The sequence below is a fragment of the Podarcis vaucheri genome (genome assembly GCF_965113315.1).
Source record: "Podarcis vaucheri genome assembly, chromosome: 2".
Lineage (NCBI taxonomy): Eukaryota > Metazoa > Chordata > Lepidosauria > Squamata > Lacertidae > Podarcis > Podarcis vaucheri.
The window spans coordinates 82,581,668-82,603,185 of record NC_138760.1 but is presented as its reverse complement, the minus strand read 5'-3'; the positions used below and the strand labels follow the sequence as shown (position 1 = coordinate 82,603,185).

General features: G+C 41.9%; 1 protein-coding gene and 2 long non-coding RNA genes across 5 annotated transcripts in view; 2 read left to right on the top strand and 1 right to left on the bottom strand.

The window, feature by feature from the left end:
* SLC6A1 (solute carrier family 6 member 1) overlaps nucleotides 1–21,518 on the bottom strand; it is a 77,669-nt gene that overhangs the window by 40,973 nt on the left and 15,178 nt on the right. The gene's annotated exons all lie outside the window — the stretch shown is intronic.
* On the top strand, nucleotides 2,780–14,744 carry LOC309526094. 2 transcript variants are annotated; one of them, XR_014216658.1, is made up of 3 exons: nucleotides 2,780–2,867; nucleotides 4,123–4,222; nucleotides 14,411–14,744. It is a non-coding gene; the product is annotated as an uncharacterized lncRNA (long non-coding RNA). The 2 variants fall into 2 exon arrangements; XR_014216659.1 differs by lacking the exon at nucleotides 14,411–14,744 and adding an exon at nucleotides 4,422–4,549.
* On the top strand, nucleotides 15,660–16,850 carry LOC309526300. Its single transcript, XR_014216714.1, has 2 exons — nucleotides 15,660–16,172; nucleotides 16,735–16,850. It is a non-coding gene; the product is annotated as an uncharacterized lncRNA (long non-coding RNA).

Sequence of the window (21,518 nt, the reverse complement as noted above, 5' to 3'; positions counted from 1 at the left end):
TTCAGCAAGGCATTTGACAAGGTGCCCCATGATATTCTTGTAAAGAAGCTGGTAAAATGTGGTCTTGACTATACTACCACTCAGTGGATTTGTAACTGGCTGACTGACTGAACCCAAAGGGTGCTCATCAATGGTTCCTCTTCATCCTGGAGAAGAGTGACTAGTGGGGTGCCACAGGGTTCTGTCTTGGGCCCGGTCTTATTCAACATCTTTATCAACGACTTGGATGATGGACTCAAGGGCATCCTGATCAAATTTGCAGATGACACCAAACTGGGAGGGGTGGCTAACACCTCAGAGGACAGGATCACACATCAAAACGACCTTGACAGATTATAGAACTGGGCCAAAACAAACAAGATGAACTTTAACAGGGAGAAATGTAAAGTATTGCACTTGGGCAAAAAAAGTGAGAGGCACAAATACAAGATGGGCTTGAGAGCAGTACATGTGAAAAGGATCTAGGAGTCTTGGTTGACCACAAACTTGACATGAGGCAACAGTGTGACGCGGCAGCTAAAAAAGCCAATGCAATTCTGGGCTGCATCAATAGGAGTATAGCATCTAGATCAAGGGAAGTAATAGTGCCACTGTACAGTGGTGCCCCGCAAGACGAACGCCTCGCGAGACGAACGCCTCGCGAGACGAAAGGTTTTTTGTTTTCGAGTTGCTTCGCAAGACGAATTTCCCTATGGGCTTGCTTCGCAAGACGAAAACGTCTTGCAAGTTTGTTTCCTTTTTCGTAAAACCATTAATACCCAGGGTGCATTGTTGTAAGAGGTGCAGTTGCGACTTGACTTTGAGGAGCAACACACTGCACGCTGTGTGGTGGCCTTTTTGAGCTTTTTAAAGAGTTTGCTGAATTTTTGAAGCTTTTCCAAAACTTCTTTCGCAGCTGTTTGGTAAGTTAAACTTTTAAAACTTTTTTGGGGGGTTTTGGATTTTGGGTTGGGGTGTTTAGAATTCAAGGACTGGGCCAAAACAAACAAGATGAACTTTAACAGGGAGAAATGTAAAGTATTGCACTTGGGCAAAAAAAGTGAGAGGCACAAATACAAGATGGGCTTGAGAGCAGTACATGTGAAAAGGATCTAGGAGTCTTGGTTGACCACAAACTTGACATGAGGCAACAGTGTGACGCGGCAGCTAAAAAAGCCAATGCAATTCTGGGCTGCATCAATAGGAGTATAGCATCTAGATCAAGGGAAGTAATAGTGCCACTGTATTCTGCTCTGGTCAGACCTCACCTGGAGTACTGTGTCCAGTTCTGGGCACCACAATTCAAGAAGGACACTGACAAACTGGAACGTGTCCAGAGGAGGGCAACCAAAATGGTCAAAGGCCTGGAAACGATGCCTTATGAGGAACGGCTAAGGGAGCTGGGCATGTTTAGCCTGGAGAAGAGGAGGTTAAGGGGTGATATGATAGCCATGTTCAAATATATAAAAGGATGTCACATAGAGGAGGGAGAAAGGTTGTTTTCTGCTGCTCCAGAGAAGCGGACACGGAGCAATGGATCCAAACTACAAGAAAGAAGATTCCACCTAAACATTAGGAAGAACTTCCTGACAGTAAGAGCTGTTCGACAGTGGAATTTGCTGCCAAGCAGTGTGGTGGAGTCTACTACTTTGGAGGTCTTTAAGCAGAGGCTTGACAACCATATGTCAGGAGTGCTCTGATGGTGTTTCCTGCTTGGCAGGGGGTTGGACTCGATGGCCCTTGTGGTCTCTTCCAACTCTATGATTCTATGATTCTATTCTATGGGGTTGCGGCACTCATCTCGCATTATTGGCTGAGGGAGCCGGCGTACAGCTTCTGGGTCATGTGGCCAGCATGACCACATGGTAGTACTGTAGTGGGTTTATGGAGTCAGTTGGGCATCATGTCCCTGGAATGAACATCACAATGTAACATTCCGAGGAATATTCTGGTTTTTGTGTTTTTAAAAATGCTTTCACATCCCCAGTTCCCAATAATGCTCCTTGAAACTGTCCCTTTGCTGTGATGCAGTGCTATTCCAGGGGTATTATGGAAAAGTAAACATGGAGTATAGCCAGGAAAAGGTATTGCCTTCAACAGTGCCACAATTTCGGTATCACTCCACCCTGTTTAAGTAACCAAGGAGGAAGTACATTGCTGCACAATTGGTAAATCATCCCTACAAACTTTCACCATTGCAATTTTAGGTCCCGTTTTGCTAAAGGTTCTCAGGAGAAAACCTGTTGGTTCAGATCTAATATAATTTTGCTTACACACAAGTACTTTATTGCTCTGTTGTTGTTTCATTGTGTTGGTACCGTTTTCCAATCTGAGCTCTGACTGGGCTTATGTATAGTATAATTCAAAGAAATTTCACAAAGCTTGAACCTTGTGACTAGTCCTTTGGCCCAACATTATTTTGCCCAAAGGTATGTGATGCTTGCAGCATCACAACTTCACAATCCATTGTGTTCTGCCAGCTATGGGGGACTGATGTTGGCCTATATGTCAGGGCATCAGCCGATGTTGAGAACCAAACCAGAAAGGTTGCAATTTGCCCCATGTCTGCCCAAACCTGGAACTACAAATAAATAAATAAATAAATAAATAAATGCTCTCCATTCTGATCCTACAAAACTGCCATACATTAAAAGTTTGGGGCTTTAAAGGGGGGGGGGGAGGAAATGCTGCCGTGGCTGGTCATGGATTTTGTGATTTTTTCCACTTATAAAAACATTCACTGGAGCTCAATAGCCTGAGGTGGACTAATTTTAGATGTACTTTCTCCCACCAAAGGTAAGCTTCTTTAGCAAGCAGCTTAATCTTCTAAATGTAAAGCCAGAGAAAATTTTGGAACCTCAAACACTGAAGATTTTTAAGAAAGCTGGGCGAGTGTCTTTCATGGTTATGTTGGGAGGTGAAAACGTTAGTTGATAGAGGGGGCAGAGGATTATCTAAGAACATAAGCATTAATAGGTTATTAACCTATCAGAGTTTAAATCTGTTGAATCTGTTTACTGTTTACTGTTGCTGTTGTTGATATTTTTGTTTTAGAAATGCTTTCAGTATTTTTTTAAAAAATATGAACCTCTTTGTTATCCAGCTTTGGACTTTTGCCCATAACACTTTGGTTCATGAAATGCTAATGTTTATATGATTTTTTTTTCTCTATAGCACAATGAATTTGTGTCTATGTTTTTAAATGTAAAACGCGTTTTAGATAAAAAGTGACTAACACATTTAATAAATAAAATGTTTCATGTTTTTAGGTGAATTGTAGCATCTATGCTGTCTATCAAATACCTTTAGCTTTGCTTTCCCTGTTATGACAGCTAAATAACTTTCATGGTAGATGTTTACAATATATATTATCATTTATTATTTACTAAATTTGTTAGTTGTTTTATCTTGCCCAGGGCAACCCAAAGCAGCTTACAAACAACCAAACAAATAAACAGACAAAAAACACAAACCACACACACCCCGCACCACATAGGTATATTAAAACCAAGAGGAAAGAGAACATCCCACCCACTTCTATAAGGCCCCAGATAGTTAAAAGGCCAAAAGCCTGGCTACAGAGGAAAGCTTTTGCCTGGAGTCTAAACAAATATAATGATGGTGCCAGGCAAGACTCCCTGGGTAGAGCATTCCACAAGTGGGGAGCCACTGCAGAAAAGGCCTGTTCTTGTGTTGCCACCCCCCCGACCTCTACAAATGACATTTCAGGGTTATGTGAAAGGCCTTCTACAGATGGAACTCAAGGATTTACACATTTCCTCTTATTTTCAGTCTTTAGGCATCTTTGCTCATAAACAAAATGGCACAAGAGGCAGGTATCAGAGGGTTTGGTGAAATCCCCACATTTGCAGAAATCCAAAAATAAATGGAGGGGAGTCTTCAAAATAGAGGAATACAAATGTAACTTGCTACGGGTGCTGGGAACTGTAGCTCTGTAGAGGGGAAAACTAGCTCTTGGGATTCTTGGGGGGAGAGTCATGTGCTCTAAGTGTACATTGAATGTGCTTTAAATGTATAGTGAGGAATTGCCCATAGTTGTTCTCTAGCCTAGTTGTGACTTGCTTTCCTGTTCTCTTCTAGTCTTCTTTGACTTTGCATGGCTTTCTTCTCTTTAATGCATAGGTGAAGAACTCTCTTTCTCTGTAGAGAGCTGCATCCTACAGAGGCGTAATCCAGCAGGAGGCGTGTAGCTGCAGTAGCTAGGGCTGGACTAAAGCTTGTGGTAGGTGGAGTCAGAGCTAAATGTTGGGTCCTTTCTTTCTGGTTCTGTCTGTCTTTCCTCTCTGTTGTGGGAGGGACATATCACTCTTGCCAAAGGTCTGAACTGATGACTTGCAGAGGGCTTCCCACCTCCTGCCTCCTATGTTCTATCTGTTTTGGTTCTTCTTCATTTGTCTTCTTCCACCCTTCTTTCCCTCCAGGTACTCCGCCAACAGCATGAAATTAGGCCAAAGCCACAGTTGCCCACTGCTGCCTTGGAGCAAATTACCATCTTTTGGGAGCATATTTCTTGTACAGCATAAAAAAATATATCTCTTGCTTGGCTAAGTATCATAGATCACACCCATAGCATACATTTTCCCTACAATCAAGGCGTCCCCCCAAAAAAAATCTTGGGAACATTAGTTTGTTAAGGATACTTAACATCACAGATGTACAATTTCCTTTCCACACTAATGATGGTTTATGCCCAAATTAAGAAAAGTTATGTGATTGTAGTCACACCCCTTACAGACACTTGTGCTCCTCCATCAAGTAATTGTCAGAGTTATTAGCATGTGCACAGGGATAGCCCTTTTGCAGCTTTTCTTCTATTTAAAGCCTAATATTCTGAAATTTTGATGTTGTGGGTGTGAAGCAAATTAGAAGAGGAACTACGTGTCTGCCTGAGCTATGGAAAACCTGGTTATTGCGATGAAATTTTGTCTGCAGCTAATGATTGCTGTCATAGGCAGTCAGAAGGAAGTGGCATAAAAGAGACTTCTCCTAAACCTCACCCACCAACCTCCAACCCTTCCACTCAGAAACTTGGATGGTGCACATATCACACAAATTAAGATGCTGAGGATCCATTCCAGATCTTTTACGAAAGTTAATTTTTTGCAGTAGATGAAAATGTGGTTTTTCAAGTATATTATTCTGGAATAGTAGCTGAATAATGATGATGCTGTGTGGCACCATGTCAAACCTTATCTCCACCATAAATGGATCAGTTTAAGCCACCAGCTGAGTTGTGCTGAACAGACAATCTTGGTGAGAAAGGGAGAAGCCCAGTGTTTGAGAGGTACTAGCTGTGCCAGCACAAATTTGACGAGGCAACAGGAATAGAGAACTCGCGGGATGATCCAGTGGCTGTTGCACCAGTGTAAGTGTCACTGACTTGGGATTTATATTGATTATCTTGTTAGTAGATAAAACCCCCCGACTGAGTTATGGAGAAACTGCTGCTTATACTGGGCGCAAGCAAGAAGCAAAGCATGCTTTGTGTTCATTTGGCTTAATTTTTCAGTGTGGGATATCTGATGGGGAGTTTGTGCAATTAGAAAATTTAGATTAATGCACCCCGTGCTCCCAGGTGTGATATCTTTGCTGTATCCATGTACCCTTTCCACATCAGATGCCATGGGGCTGGGATGATGTGTCTTAACACTAGGGCTTTGGATCCTGGCAAGGGGTCTGTAAGAATAGCACGCTCTTCTTGTATACCAGACTATCAGGATGTGGGACTAGGTCCCCATATCACATCCTCATGGCCTTCCTCAATACCGCAAGGGGCCAATATTTTAACCACTTTTTAACTTAATGGCTTTGTGGTGTACAGAGATGCTCAGCCATGTTAAGCTTCTGTGGGCATGTCTGAAATGGGCAGTAAAAGCCATTCTGGGTCCACCCACTCTCTCTTTTTTTGGTTGGAGTAGAATGACCTCCTCCAGGACTTAGTGAAGCGGAATTGGTGTGTTATATCCATCCATTGCCTACAACCATATAATTACCTTTCAGATTTCTGTATGAATTGCATTCTTCTTCTGGCTTTCAAACCTGTGATTACCCTAGAGTTACAGCTCACTTTTTAAAGACAAACTGCTATTGCTTTGCTTTTAAAAGAAAAAAATGCTTTATTGTAGCTTGAAGACAGTTCCTCTTTGGCTAATAAGAGGTTATTTTCTTTAAATTGCCTGGCCCTGCATACATGTCACTAAGAATAAGCAGACGTAGCTTCCTTTAGCAGTAGGTGCACTGCAGCCAGATAAGTAGTCAAATCCATTTTCACTACAGCAGTAAAGACCCAACGCGTTATGGCACCTGTATATTAACACATTAGCAGCCAATAATATTAAGGGAACATCAGCATGCACAAATTTATTTCAGATGGTAACAAATGTTTTAGCAAAGCTAAATTGTTCTAAGAATTTGAGGAGAGCCTGCTGGAGAAGGCCAGTGGCCCATCTAGTCCAACAACATCCTGTTCTAACAGTGGCCAAGCTGATGCCTGTGGAAAACCCGCAAGCAGGGCCTGGGCACAAGAGCATGGCAGTGTCTGGCAACTGCCTGTGATTGTGAAGGCAGAGCATAGCCATCATGTATAACAGAGATAGATAGCATCGTCCTCCATGAATTTGTCTAATCCTCTTTTAAAGCCATCTAACTTGGTGGCCATCAGTGCATCCTGTGGCAGTGAGTTCCATAGTTCAACTATGTGGTGCATGAAGAATTGCTTCCTTTTGTCTGTCTTGAATATTTTCACATTCAGCTTCACTAAATGTCCATGAATTCTAGTGTAATTGGGGGGGGGGGAGGTTTTCTATACTTCCTCTATGCTATGAACTTCTGCCAGGCCTCCTCTCACTTTTTCTCTAACTAAAAAGTCCCAAATGCTGTAACCTTTCCTCATAGGGGAGTTTTCCCATCCCCTTATCCTTTTGGCTGCCTTTTCTGAACCCTTTCCAACTCTACAATAACCTTTTTTTGAGGTGAGGCAACCAAAACTGTACACAGTATTCCAAAAGTGGCTGCATCGTAGATTTGCGTAACAACGTTATGATATCAGTAGTTTTATTTTCAACTCCTTTGCTAATGATTTCTAGCATGGAATTTGTCTTTTTCACAGCTGCTGCACACAGGGACAACATTTCATCAAGCTACCCACTATGACCCCAATATTTCACCCGTGGTCAGTCACAGCTAGTTTAGACCCCATGATTGTAAATGTGTGATTCAGATTATTTTTCCTTGACATGCATCACTTTATGTTTCAACTGAATTTAGCATTTTATTGCTCATTCAACTGAATCTGAAGAGGTCCTTTTCAAGCCCTTCAAAATACCTGTGTATTTTAATGAGCAAACCTGGCCACTTCACTGCTCATCCCTAATTCTGGAGTGTTTATAAGTTAAAAGTTAAAAAAAAACCAGGCCCCTTAGGGGACTCCACGTTCTATACCTCTCCGTTCAGAGAACTGTCCAGGGCCATATGAGAATGCCTACATAAGTCCCTTGCTTTCCTCCTTGTAAATAGCTTGACAGTCAATAGCTCACGCATAGGCAAACTCAGCCCTCCAGATGTTTTGGGACTACAACTCCCATGATCCCTAGCTAACAGGACCAGTGGTCAGGGATGATTGGAATTGTAGTCTCAAAACATCTAGAGGGCCAAGTTTGCCTATGCCTGCAATAGCTTGGCAACCAATGGTTTTAGGACCGAACTACTGAAACTACTCGCCTTGTTTTATTTCCTGCTTTCAGCCATTTATAGTTTACTGCAAAATTTATTTATTCATTTATGTCCGCCTAAGAACAAGTTCCCTAGAGCAAAACTTACAGCAACAATATAAGTCAACAAATTAAAGAAGAACACACAAGTGGTCAAAATGCATCCCTAAAAAGCAAGAAGTATGTGTGCAGGACAAAACTAATGTGTGAGAGAGCAGAACAGTAAAACCCACTGTGTTAAAGCAAATTTTAGAATCACTCCATAATTTGGGGAAATTAAAAAGGTGCTTGTCTGATGCTGAACTGACATTGATACAGGAGCCAAGCAAGTGTGAGGCCACTACTGAGAAGCCCCTTTCACTTGTTCCACATCACACAGCTGGGGCATCCATAGAAAGGCCTGAGACCTGACAGCCTGACAACCTCTGTGATGTATACTTGAGCCTAGTCAAGATCCCCATAACAACAGGTCCATGAGCACATGTGTAAGAAGATTCAGGTTTGCAAGTATGTATGTACAGGCACACATATTTGGTGACAATTGAAACAAGATGCGCATTCTTTCACTTTTTCAATAATAATAATAATAATAATAATAATAATTTTTTAAAAAGCTCTGCTGCTGGAGGGAGTAGCAGAACTCCTCTTGCCAACATCTGTTTGGCTTCTGACATTTTCTTTCCCATGAATGCCCTGGATGTAGCAATATTGGAGGCGTTTTGGGAGAAAATGGCACCTACCACAAAAAAATTGTGGTGACTGCCCTTCCCCCTTCCAAAAATGCCTTAGGAAAAAAAGCTATCTATGTGGCATCATGAAAAGAGGAAAATGTAGCTGTCAGCCAGTGGCTGCCAAGAGGAGCTCTAAATCTCAACACAACTGTGTTTTAAGATAAAGGACTGAAACTGTCCTGGCCACCACTAAGCCTCCACCCCAACAAATCTTTCCGTTTACCCTTCCCATGATAAATTACCAAAATCCCAGCTCTTCTCTTATTCTCCGGTACTTCCCCTTTATAGAGGTCTGTTATTGGTGGACAGATAGGTGAAAAGGAGCCCCCTCACATGCAAAAAGGAGAGGAAAGGTATAGTGCTGTGGTATCATGGCAGGAGGGGAAGATGAGCAGGAGCAGCAAGGAGGTAGTGTTGGGGGTCCTCCTGCCAGTGGGCCTAGTGGCTGGACATGAAACAAGCCCTTTCAACAATGGCAGAAGGTAATGATCCTTAAGAGACCCTGGGCATAAACTGAAATTAAGTCATGAAGTGCAGGAGATGGAAAAACCAACCACCAAAGGATGAGGATATAGGGTTTAAATCAGGCATAGTCAAACTCAGCCCTCCAGATGTTTTGGGTCCACAACTCCCATGATGCCTAGCTAACAGGACCAGTGGTCAGGGATGATGGGAATTGTAGTCTCAAAACATCTGGAGGGCCGAGTTTGCCTATGCCTGGTTTAAATTCAGGGATATCAGCTTACAAAGAGAGGTGAAAATACAGAACCAGTCAATGTCAACAGCCCCAAAGAGGTAGCCACAAACTACTTTATCCTCCCTAACTATTTATTTACTTAATTCTTTAGTAGCTTATTTGTGAAGCAGTATTTGCTTGCTTGACTGGATCTGAGCATCATCGGGGGATATATATAATGGAGCGTGATCCAAGGAATGATATAAAACTTAAAGGATGAAATAAACAGTGGACTCCATTATAGAATTATTAAAAATGTTTACACCTGGTGCCAAACTGTAGAAATGTTTCAAAAGAAAATCCTCTGGTGAGGAGCAGTCATCTCAACAGTAGACTGGATCAAATTTGCTTATCTGTTATAGAAAGAGATGTAATTTTATTGAATAGTCAGTTAAGTATTATTAAAGGAAACAATTCAATAAGATACATTGCTAGCTGAATATGAAATTGATTGGAATAAAAAAAGAGATTGCTTTTAAGCAATGAAGCAAGAAGTAAACATTCAGTGTTTTGCTAGATAGAGATAAAATTGCTGTCCTGAACTCAGAGACCTTGTCTGAGATGGGACACCTGGTTTAACCTTTGTACAGCAAATCCCAGTACCAGATATTCAAAGTGGACTATTCAGTGATTTATTTTCAAAGAAATTTCCAATACTTAATTTAGTTTGGAAGCAAAAAGGGCTACATCATCAGATTTTGCCCATATGTGAGTAACATTGTTGGATCTGTGGCACTTTCTGATTTAAAATTTTAATGCTTCCCAACATGTTCCTAGATAGATCAGATCCCTTCCCCAGCAGCCTCTTGTATTTCCTAAATTATCGCAAGTATATCATTGTTACATTGACAGTAGATGTTAAACTGACTTAGGTGACTTTGTGAAAGCACTATCTCTCAGTTCTTACATGTGGCTGTCTTAAAGCTAAAAAGACTGCTCAGAGGCTCCCTCTGGAAAAAGCAGTATATAAATGTAACAAATAACTAAAGTAGTAAAAAGCTTATGATTTGATGTAAATGAGGCACTGTGCAGCCAAATAAGCAAAGAGGACTCAGTGCAAACCACATCATACATTTAAAGTGCACGACTTCCCCCAAAGAACCTTGGGAAATGTAGTTTACCCACCACAGAACTTTAATTCCCGGCGCCCTTAACAAATGACAGTTCTCAGGAATTTGGGGGAGAGAAGTCATGTGCTTTAAAATAGTTTTAAATCTGTGGTGTGGATGTGACACATCAAGTCCAACCCAGCAGGAGGATAGCAGCATGTGTTAATGCTACTCTACTGGCAACATCCTGCCCGTTCAAAACTTTTACGTGGTACAGAAATGGGCATGGAGAAGCTAAATGGGCATGGGATATCCAAAAAGCCAGCTGCCCCATTTACTCCATCCTCTTTACACATTTATATCCCACCTTTCATCCAAAGAGCTCAAAGTGGCATAGATGGCCACTTGGCTTGCACTCTTTATAAAGACTTGAAGAATGAGATTATCACCCCTCTTTTACTGTCCATTCTGCGTCACCCCACCACTGCCACAGTGTCCTTTCTCTTGGCAGATCAAGATGAGCAGGGGACAGCAAAGGTTGCAAGGTTTTTAGCTGGGGCAGTTCAGAATAAGATCCACCATTTGACTATTGATTCAAAACCCTAAAATGTACTTTATATAACTGACTTTTTATTTATGTTCTTTGTATATTGTACAGTGGTACCTCGGGTTACATACGCTTCAGGTTACAGACTCTGCTAACCCAGAAATAATACATCGGATTAAGAATTTTGCTTCAGGATGAGAACAGAAATTGTGCGGTGGCGGCGCGGCAGCAGCGGGAGGCCCCATTAGCTAAAGTGGTGCTTCAGGTTAAGAACAGTTTCAGGTTAAGAACGGACCTCCGGAACAAATTAAGTACATCACCAGAGGTACCACTGTATTTTTGTTTCATTGCTATGGCTGACGCAAATAAAGATTCATTCATTCATTGGCATAGATAGTTCTCCTCCCCATTTCATCCTCACACCAGGACTGTGAGGTAGGTTAGGCTCAGAGTGAGTGACTGGCCAGCCAGTGAGCTTCATGGATGAGTGGGGCTTTGAACCATGGTCTCCCAGGCCCCAGCCCACCACTCAAGTCACCCCACCACACAGGCTCTATGTTATAGCCACTGTAATTTGACTGCCCTTTTATCATGTTTAACCCCCACTTAGTTATTCGTCTTTTTGTTTTAAATTTGATGTATTTCTGTTTTAATTATTTTAATTGTATTGTTGTTGTGAGCCACCTTGGGCATCATTCACGGAAGGGTGGGATATAATTATTAAATGCATTATAATAATCAATACAGTGGTACCTCAGGTTACAGACGCTTCAGGTTACAGACTCCGCTAACCCGGAAGTAGTACCTCAGGTTAAGAACTTTGCTTCAGGCTGAGAACAGAAATTGCACGACAGCGGCGTGGCAGCAGCGGGAGGCCCCATTAGCTACAGTGGTACCTCAGGTTAAGAACAGTTTCAGGTTAAGAATGGACCTCCAGAACGAATTAAGTTCTTAACCCGAGGTACCACTGCATTATAGAATTGCAACTATACACACTTAAAAGCCTTAGGCACAGTTAGCGAATTTACTTCTCTTGCTGAGCACTTAGTTGCTGTATCTTGCCTTTTAAGCCCGGGAGATTATTTTATCAGCTTGATTATATTTCATCGATAAGCAACCATGTGCAAAAAACCCAAATTGCAGAATAACGAGGAAACATAGGATATTGTCTGTAAAACAGTGTTTGCATAAATAAGCACCTAAGGACTAATAGAAGAAAAGACTGATTACCTACTACATACAGACTCCCATAGGGGACTCAGCTGGTTATATAATTATCAGCAAAGTTTTAAGCTGCAGAGAACAATATGGGTTGTGTGAATACAACCAATTCTGTTACAATGTGTATTATTTCCGGAAATGACAATCTGTATACAAAGAAACATTACGTACAGTAACAATCACTTTGTTTCTCTTAACCAACCGGTTTTTTATTTTATTTTTTAAATGCAAAGATAACAGAGTAGAGTGTAGAAACTGGTGGGATCCATTTTCTGGATCCATGTCAGGGGGGAGAGACTACTGTTGCTACAAAAAAAGGTAGCAGGTTGGCATAAACCTTTAAACCTCCAACAGCTGTATAGGTGCTTAGCACAAACCGCTCTGTGCCTATCTGACATTCAGCCAGCTTCATCTCTTCAGGATTTTTTGCAAATTTCATGCACTTCTGTTGGGGAAGAAAAGTAACCATTAGGGGTACATTGTGACTTCCTCATTTAAATCAATGAGAAATGCAAATAAAGCTTTTCCTTTAAAAATAAAAATAAAAGTGGCCCTAGGAATTGAGAAGAAAATAAAGCAAGATATGCCACCGAAGTACCAAGATAAAGAACCTACCTAAATGAACCAACAAATATGAATATGAAGAGTTTGTTTTGGGGGTTTTTTTGTCACTGCTCTACTGCACTCAGGGCTCGGTTTCTTGGTCTGGTTCTAGAATGGGGTGGAATCCTGGGAATGTCAGAGTGCAATGGAAACAGGCATTTTAGGGCATGACACAGAGAGAATGAATTATTAGGAACTGGTTGTTATTTAAAGACTTTAGCTGGTAGAACTTTGAGATGTTTTTAAAAACATGTCTGTCTTGTTCATTCTGAAGTCAAAACATTATATGCATAAAATAAACTTCCAAATGATTGATACACACGCGTGCGCGCGCGCGCGCGCACACACACACACACACACACACACACACACACAGTAGTACATCGGTTTAAGAACCGTCTGGTTTAAGAACAATTCGGTTTACAAACTCTGCAAAACCGGAAATAGTGTCCCGGTTTGAGAACTTTACCATGGTCTAAGAACGGAGTCCAATTGGTAGAAGGGCACCGATGGCGGGAGACCTCATTAGGGAAAGCATTTAAGAATGGTTTGGGTTTAAGAATGGACTTCCAGAATGGATTAAGTTCATAAACTGAGGTACCAGTGTAAGTCCTAAATTGTTCAGAGCAACCTTTGGCTGCAGTCTATTGGTGCTATTAGACAAATAGGAGAAAATGAGCTGTCCATATAAGATAGGAGTGGTGATGGTGAGTCGTTTGATGATCTTGCATGTTCTTCACAGGATCACACTCTCCCAGAAAGCACAGGTTTGCATAGGCTGCCAAGACCATATAACACTGGACCTACATTGGCTCCCAGTACGTTTCACAGCATAAATGAAAGTGTTTGTGCTGACCTTTAAAACCCTAAATTGCCTTGGCCCAGTATACCTGAAGGAGCGTCTCCACCCCCATCATTCAGCCCGGACACTGAGATCCAGCACCGAGGGCCTTCTGGCGGTTCCCTTACTGCGAGAAGCCAAGTTACAGGGAACCAGGCAGAGGGCCTTCTTGGTGGTGGCGCCCACCCTGTGGAATGCCCTCCCATCAGATGTCAAGGAAATAAACAACTATCTGACTTTTAGAAGAAATCTGAAGGCAGCCCTGTTTTGGAAAGTTTTTAATGTTTGATATTTTATTGCTTTTTAAATATTCTGTTGGGAGCCGCCCAGAGTGGTTGGGGAAACCCAGACAGATGGGCGGGGTATAAATAATAAATTATTATTAGAATATTATTATTAACCTGAGGGTGCTCTTGGCTTCAGCCTAGCTTAACTGTTGTATTCTAAGAACTGTAATGTCTTTAATGGGACGTGGGTGGTGCTGTGGGTTAAACCACAGAGCCTAGGACTTGCCGATCAGAAGGTTGGCGGTTTGAATCCCTGCGACGGGGTGAGCTCCCATTGCTCGGTCCCTACTCCCGCCAACCTAGCAGTTCAAAAGCACATCAAAGTGCAAGTAGATAAATAGGTACCGCTCCGGTGGGAAGGTAAACGGCGTTTCCGTGTGCTGCTCTGGTTTGCCAGAAGCAGCTTAGTCATGCTGGCCACATGACCTGGAAGCTGTGCGCTGACTCCCTCGGCCAATAAAGTGAGATGGGCACCGCAACCCCAGAGTCGGCCACGACTGGACCTAATGATCAGGGGTCCCTTTACCTTTAATGTCTTTAATTAGAATAGCCTAGCTCACCAGGACACGGAGTGTATTGTAGGCTGCCCTTGACAAGTCTCCAAAAGTAACAGCTAGGACAAAATACTAATAAGAGCACACAGCCCATAAATATGTGACATTAATTATCACATGTGTCTGTTTTAGCCTGATTGTTACCTACAAAGCCTTACACCAGCCTGGAGAAGAGTGTATCCTTTAGATACACACCTCAGATCCCATTTTAGATCATAAAGGAGGTGCGGCTTTGAATTTCATGTTTCCATGATGTAAGCTTGATGGAGCACAGGGAAAAACCTTTTCCATCAGGGCTTCTACCCTCTGGAATTTTCTTGCAGTTGAGGTTTGACTCTTTGTCCTTAGAAGGCATGTGAACATTTTCCTCTTTAAGCTGAAATTTGGGTTGTGAACTAGCATTTATTTATTTATTTATTTAACAAAATTTGTATGCACCTCAACTGCAAATAAAACATCTAAGTGGATTAGGAAGAATATAAAAGGTTTAAAAAGCAAAATGAATAAAACCAACTATTAAATGCATGCATTGTATGCTAAAATTACAGATTAAAATACATATCAAACATAGATGCCTGGGTAGGCTTGCCTAAACAACAACAACAACAAAAGGTGTTAGCAGATGTGAAAAAGGATACAGTGAAACCTCCTACCTAATGTCAATGGGCAGGGAGTTCCAGAGTGTAGGAGCTGCCTCACTAAAATACTGGATCCTTACAAATGCAGAATGTGCATCGCATGGCACCTGCAAAAGTGTAAGTTCCATAAAACAAAGTGGTTGAGTGGGCATATATTGGCTAAGGCAATCCTGCAAGTAAACTGGTCCCAAGATGCGAAAGGCTTTATGTACTAATCCTAACACCTTGAACTTGGCCAGTGATGAATTGGTAGCCAGTGCAGACCTTTAAACAGTGGTGTTATGTGCTGGCAGGATCTTATCCCTGTCAACAACCATGCTGAAAATTTCTGCACTAACTGCAGTTTCCAGACAATCTTGGAAGTCACTAATACCCGCACTGCTGTGCTTATGCTCTCCTATCAGTGACAAATTTGGATCCTGAAGAACCCCCAAACCACATCCTGTCCAGAACTTCATCCTGTCTAATTTCTCAGAAATGGGAACTACTCACCCACAACCCCTCTGACTTCCTTGGATTCAAGCTCAGCCTATTTTCCCTCATCCCTCCCACTCTTCATCCTGACAACAGTCCAGGGCTTGGAGGCCCTCACCGGATGCAGATGCTATGCAGTAATAGAGCTGAGTGCTGTAATACCCTTGGTGCTTTGCCTCAAATCACCTAATGACTGCTCCCAGCAGCTTCTTATAGATATAACATTATTCTTATATTATTCTTATAGAATAACAGAACTGAGGATACAACAAGTGCACTGAGGCACCCCATAGTATAACTCTCCAAATGCTACTCTCTGAATTTGGCCACATAGATAGGACTGAAACTACATTAGCACAGGGCCCCCAATTCCCATCCCATAGAGCAGGAGGATACCATGGTCAAAAGCAGCTGAGAGATAAGAAGCAGGAGCAAGGTCACACTTGTCTCGCTCTCAGTAAAGGCTACCCATCAGGGCAACCAAGGCCAATAATTGACTTTGGCAGTCATGCCTAAACTCAGATTAGAACGAGTTCAGATAGTCTACATCATCCAATCATACCTTCAGCTGGCCCACTATATATTAACATGCTTTTCTACTGAATAGTTTTCTTTTCCTGAAATTGTGGTTTACTGTGTTAGGTTTTAATCATTTTGTGACAATTAATTTTGCAAGTACAAATTGAAACCTGCAAAATATTATGGTCCTAGGTTGTGATGACTCCCTCATTCTCTTAGAATGGAAATGATGCCTACCTGAGAGGTGCCAGAACTGAGTACCGGTGAGTTCTGGGTTTTGTTTTGTTTTAAAAGCCCTGGTCATGGCCAATATGTCAACGTCATCACAACCTTTGGAAAATGGATTTTTGATCTTAGAATGATAGCTCAATAAATTATATGCCCTACTCCCATGGGATACAGATTGTTTTAGAAATGCATCTTATATTTATGTTTTATATTCCAAGGTACCCCATTTTCTAATTATAAACCTTGTTTTTGCTGATTTCCTTAATTTGTCCCTTGCATTTGAACCCTTTGTAGTTTAGCCACATATAAAAATGTTCTGTATGATACTGGTAAACACTTTGTAAAATAAATAAACAAGGGAGCTCAAAATACCTAGAAAACAAAAAGTAACAAAGTTAAAATTATTAAGTGCCTATTTTAGATAAGTGGTGGCCTTTTTGGGGTCTCCCCCATCATCAGCCTAGTTTTTTAATTTATTTTGAGGATGAAAGTCTACAAATTTGAAAAAGAAAATCCCTAAATTTCCTCCCCAGCTCATTTCAGGGAAGAATAAAAGTGAGCTAAGAAGTGTTTATTTTTTCTTCTTCCATTCACAAGATGATGCCTCACTCATGGGGAGTGGTAGATGAAGAGAAAAGGAAGAGACCGCTCTCCGCAACACACACAGCATGGAGGTTTTCAAAAATAAAATGCCTTCTCTTCTTGAAAAAATGGCACAGAAGGTCAGAAAGTTCTCTCCTTCTCTTTCATATTTTCTCTTTCATGGGAGGTGTATCTCCTTATGGCGGAAGAAGAAAAAGAGTTTCTCCCTGTAAGGTAAAGATCCAAGGAGGCTTGTTGGTGCTGAAGTTAAGTGGGGGGGGGTTAAGTGGGATGCCAATCCCCCCCAAGCAACAGCATGCAAGCCCCTTCAAATTTCACAGACTCCCCCAGCCCATACTGGGCAATGTGTGAAAACTTGAACTAGGATCTCAATGAGGCAGAGCTAGGCAGCACCATTTCAGAGCTTTCACTGGGAGCTGATAAAGCGCTATGAAATTTTAAAGATAACCCAAATCCCTTCAGGAGGATTTGTGTTTGATAGGGTGCAGGTTGCTACCCCTTCGGGATTTTTTCCTCCCCGTTTATTGCTCTGAACCAGCCAGTTGGGCTTCCCATTTGACACACATCAGATATGGACAATCCCTCCAGGACAAGTTTGGGAGTTCTATGGCCCATTAGCCTCCATCTGGCCATGTGGACATAATCCTTCCCCTTGGGACCCCCTTATCAGGGTATCCTGATACTTTCATCCATAGGATAGGGGAAATAAGGTTCCTTCCTGCCCCCCACCCCGATTATAAAAAGGATCCAGCCCAATGCCTTTTTGTGACAAAAAGATGTGACAATTGCTGCAAGGTAGGCAAAAAACCCAGACCGGCCCGATTGGTCTGCAAATAAAATTCTTCCCTGGCCCCAAATACAGCGACGGATTCACTCCACAGCAAGGACATATGGATGCACTGCTTGCTTACCTTCAGGCAGGGCCAAATATCTACCAGGGTGGTGGATGGAATGCAGGAAGGTGGCACAGCCTGCTTTTGAATTTTGGAGGTGGACCTGAGAAGACAGGTTTACCCAGGTCTGTCTCCAAATTCCCATCCTGCTGTCTGGCCTCTAATTGGCCTGTTTAAGGTAGGGAAGCCCCATACTCCCCATGGCTGGCTGGGCTGATAACGCCAGCCAGCCAACTGCATGAGAGGCTTTCTCTCCTCCCAGCTCACCCAAGGCCATGCCAGGCTGAAACCGCTGCTGTCACCAAGGATAAGCAGTCTTTATCTACTGGTTCTGTCCTTGTAGTTCTCTAAGTTACTGATGGAGTCAGACAGTACTGTGGAATAGTAAAGAGGGCATGCTAAAATAAATGGCCGTCTGTGTCCTTTCATTCTACAAACCACATCTCTGGTGTGTATTCTGCAGCCTCCCAGGGTGTCCAGTGCTTCAGCTAAAGCCTAGGAGATGACATCATGCCATTACTCCTCCCATGGGGCCTCCAGATGAGGAAGCATGGGTAGCTAGGAAGGCAACTCAGTACTGGATCAATTTTTAATGGAAAGCAAAACATACACACTACCCTCAGCCATCTCATCATGATGAAAGTAAGTTCCAAATCCACTGAAATTATAAAGAAATTCTAAAATGCCCTAAGAATGAGGAAGAAAAACAGAAGCTTCTTTCACAGTGGAAGAAAAATTTCAGAAAATGGAAGGCCAGGTTATGGTAAGGCACTAGTGGCACATTCAGTCCTAAGCACTTATATTCTGGCACAATTTTTCTGTAATGTGCTTTATACCATGATCCACAGTAAGCACCTGAATTGGTGTGGTAGCACTGTCTGTTAAAATAATGGGACATATTCAGATAATATGCTTAGTTGTCAGGCTGTTAAAACTGGACCCTGTGTAAGGGCATCAAAGGGATGAGCATGCCTAGCAGGGTGCTTAACACTCCTAATTTTAGGGTTGTAAATTCCACAATAAAAAAGATAAAAATTCACTAGTCTCATTCACCATAGAAGCTTGAAGAAAAAACTAAAATTCTCATAAAAGTAATACAGCACCAAACAGGCTCAAATAACAGCTCCTTCAGTAAGATTTTTTTTAATGGAAAATGAGTTTGTTTCTGAATGAAAGGAGACCTTACAACTATTTCCCCCAATTAGCTTTAATCAGCCAGAATGAAACACACCCTCCTCTCCAAGGATGCAAAATAATAATAATAATAATAATAATAATAATAATAATAATAATAATAATGATATCAAGAGACAGGGCAGCCAAAAGGAAGTTATAATATAAGGGAGTTATGGATTGCCATTAAATTAACCAGATGCTTTTCTGAATTTCTTAAAGATGATTTAAGAAAGATAATAAGCTGAAGAAAAACAGAACTCACTGGGAATATGAAAATGGCATTCCAAATTACCCACAGCTGATGACTAGAGTAAAAGGAACCTGCAGGTAATCACTGAAGATAACAATGTTACGAAGAAGCATTTCTAAATCTTTCCTTTCATAAGCGTTCATCTTCAGCAGGAAACATCTCACAAACAAGACATACACAAACCAGTGCTAGATTGATACTTTACAGGATAATACAAATTCCATTCCAGATTTTGACATGGAAACACAGGTTCTGAAATGCCAGAAGTATGTTAGAGACCTTCAAAATAGTAAGCAGTTGTCTCCTCTGGAGAACTGGCAGCAGCTAGTGTTTCTTTTATCCGCCTCGTCATGGTTTGCAATGCATTGTCAAGCATGCTGTGAACTGGACAGTGGCCTACTTCCTACTTCCTGCTCAACTAGTGGCTGCCCTGGGAAACCATGGACCCCAGAACAGAATGGGGATAAACAAGCGCATTGTAAGACTGTGACACTCCCTCAGTGAAGTTTTATTCTCAGCCCATTTTTCCGTGTTGCTGTTTCCAATTCTTCTTAATCTGAGAGTTAAAAAGTGGCATAAAATATATCTGAAAACTGAACTTGAAAAGCATGCGAGGCATTGCTATTTATCAACATTTTGAAGCTAAGTGGATACACCTGCTGATTCACAGATTGCCTTTTTTTGCTCATCCTTCACCAAATGTTTGAGAATCAAGTAACATGTGCGGTGGCTAAACCCAAAAAATTGGCATCTGCAGCCAGCAACCATATATAAATCCAGTGGGTTGAATATAAATTAAGTTAGTTGAACTCTGTCCCCACTGCAATCATGAGACAACTTAGCAATTACTTGATTTTAATGGGAATTAAGTTCAACTAACTTGGTCAGGATCCAAACCAATGCTCAGTTGCTTTTAATCTGTTACCAAGCATATTATGAAACTTTGCTATTCATCTGGAAATGACAGGAAGAGTCATATTCTCTACTGAAGTCCAAACCACTGCAATTCCCCTACATTTCTCCTTCTAGAGAAGGAATGGAAGATGTGGGCAGCACCAAGGAAGCATGGAAAATGTGCCACTAACTAAGGAGTGTGGCTGCTTTTAAATAATATATACATATACAAATCAGTTTGCATCAAAAATCATGAGGCCTTAGCTGGTGCACACACATCATCCTTTCTGTAGTGCCAAATAAGTCATATATGTTTCATGGGGTGATAGATAAAGATATTCCATGCAGAGTTTAGTCTGAGTGCCATTGCCACCATGATAGAATTGTAGAGTTGGAATGGATCCTTAGGGTCATCTAGTCCAACCCCCTGCAATGCAGTGAATCTCAACACACAGAAAAAGAGTGCATGCATATAATGAGGAGGAGGAGGAGGATAATGTTGACGATGATATAGTCTTGAGGGAAAAGGGGACAGTATAATCAGCAAATCAAGCACATGGAAATAAGAACAGCAGAAGGGAACTACTGGTGCGTACAGAAAGGCAGCGGTGTTGGTCCTTTGGAATGGGAGGAATTCAGCTCCCATACACAATAGTGAGGATGGCTGAAGAGTGATTACAGAGATGGGACTGTAATGTTGCTCTAAAAAGGAAAGGTGCTCCATCAGAGTGTACCATCAGAATGAAAGCATTGTGGCTGTAAGTGTGTGAACTAAGAACTAGGTAATCACCAATTCTGTTCTTACATTATCACCAACTTTTAAGGTGTGCAGCCTCAGAGACTCATTTGACTTGTTTAAAACATATGCCTATTAGTTTTCCTTGAGATACCTTAGCTATGGGTATGATCCAGGCATCTGTTTGGGGTCTAGAGTATGCACATGCCAACTTCAGTCTATCACATCACCTACACGGCTCTTGTAGCTATACAGTCTCATAATTCTGTTGTCTTGGTACCGATAGAAATGTCCAACAAGCAAATTATACAGTTGCTGAAATGCTGGATTTGGATGTCAGCAATGAGATCCAGATTCGAATTCTGTCAGCCCCCCCCCCCCCCGGGGAGCTGCCACGGATTGGTCTATTTGAATGGATGGGTTTGGCGGGAACCTGTGAGTCTCTGTGGTGGCCAAGGGGAACAGGTAAGATGGGGTGGCGCGTCCGGGCAAAAGAGGAGGTGCCGCGTCAGGCCGCAACCGCCGCTCACCAGGAGGACGGAAAACAGCCATAACTGGCCTTTCAAGTCACTGTCTTTAAGCTCACAGTCTTTAAACTGTCTTATAGAGTTGTTGTGAAGTAGCATCTAAGATCATTTTTAAGGCTGTGAACAGAGTTGTTGTAATGTGGTTAAGAGAGTGAGCTGTGAAGTAACTACTTCAAAACTCACCTCAGCAACAAACTCACACTTTTGCCTTTGGCAAGCCACTATCTCTTTACCTTAATTCTCCCATCATCTTCAAATAAATACTACCTTACAGAGCACATGGCACCAATGGATTACTGCAC